The sequence below is a fragment of the Anneissia japonica genome, unplaced genomic scaffold (assembly GCF_011630105.1).
Source record: "Anneissia japonica isolate Jap-2015-1 unplaced genomic scaffold, ASM1163010v1 scaffold1587_len1432017_cov164, whole genome shotgun sequence".
In the NCBI taxonomy this organism is placed as follows: domain Eukaryota; kingdom Metazoa; phylum Echinodermata; class Crinoidea; order Comatulida; family Comatulidae; genus Anneissia; species Anneissia japonica.
In genome coordinates, this window is record NW_022713643.1 from 1342178 (window position 1) to 1343501 (window position 1324).

Here is a 1324-nt window from a genome sequence, read left to right on the forward strand (position 1 = left end):
TATACCGTACTGTTTTTTAATTCACTATTTGTTATATTATAATTTCAGTTTCCCTCGGCTACCGGGAACCTTACATCAATCTTTGTCAGATCGTAGTACCTTCCGAAGCAGTCAATAAAACAAATGGAATAGTAAAAATCATTATCAACATTCGCTGCCGTAGCTCCGGTGGGGTTGTTGAGACACTGCTGATGTTATTCTGACAATCTGCTGCCACTGGTATTGCGCTTTGCTGGATGCTTTGCAAGACCGTGTGATCTCGTATAAGGGAATTGTTTAAATAAGATTTTAATATTTATTAGGCCATATCGTGGATGATTGCTGTTGACACGGTAATATCCATGAGGGCTTTCAACTACGCGTAATCAGTTAAAAATCAAACGCCATCCATTTTACTCGTGTATCTATAGAAGTAAGTTCTATATAGAAGTAAGTTAGACAGAACTTAAACACTCGGTAATATGTGAAATACCGCCACTATTTATTGTCTTCTTTCTCATTGTTTTGAATGACGGTGCAACTGATTCTACGCTATGTATTGAAGACGCAAATAAATGAATATATATGTGAGAAAATGTTATTTTAAGGCATCTGAGAAAACTCAGAAACAGCAAGCTGAACCATGCAATCAATATTAATTATATGAAACTTAACAGAAGAGGACTATTCGAAAAATATATAGGCCTACTTTACTGAAGTAGGCCTATACAATAATAGGTCCATGGCCATAGGATTCCACAATCTATCACGCACAATAGATAGACTTCATCAAGTTTTTTGTCCAAAGACGGGTAATGTGACCAGCATTGGATTTAAGTTTTGTGAGCTCTTGGTTAACAGCCCGAAGTTTAAAGCTGTCTCACTTCCAATATAAAACTAGCCAATTATTCGATTTTAATTTAGGTACTCACCCACTGTTACCTCTCTCACGCCTAATATAATAATATATGAAACAGACAGAAAAAACACCAGAGTTTTTTATACCTGTGTTTATTCAAAATAGCAACCTTATTTAAAATACCCACATTATTAGTAAAACAAAAATATATAATTGCTCTTATTTATTTCCAACCGTTTCCAGTCGTACCTTTTTGTAATGAAGTATATCGGATGTTATTTGAATCTGTTCAACCAAGAAGCCTCTGTGGTAGGTTATGACGCTCGTCTTGACAGCTAGAGGTCGCAGATACGAATCAAGTTGGAGGGATTTTATTACAGAGCTATGCTACACGATGTACCATCATGTCCATTATTTGAACACTGTATTTAACTTTCTTTGATTGTTTATATATAATATAACAGTGCTAACGGCTTTATTATTATA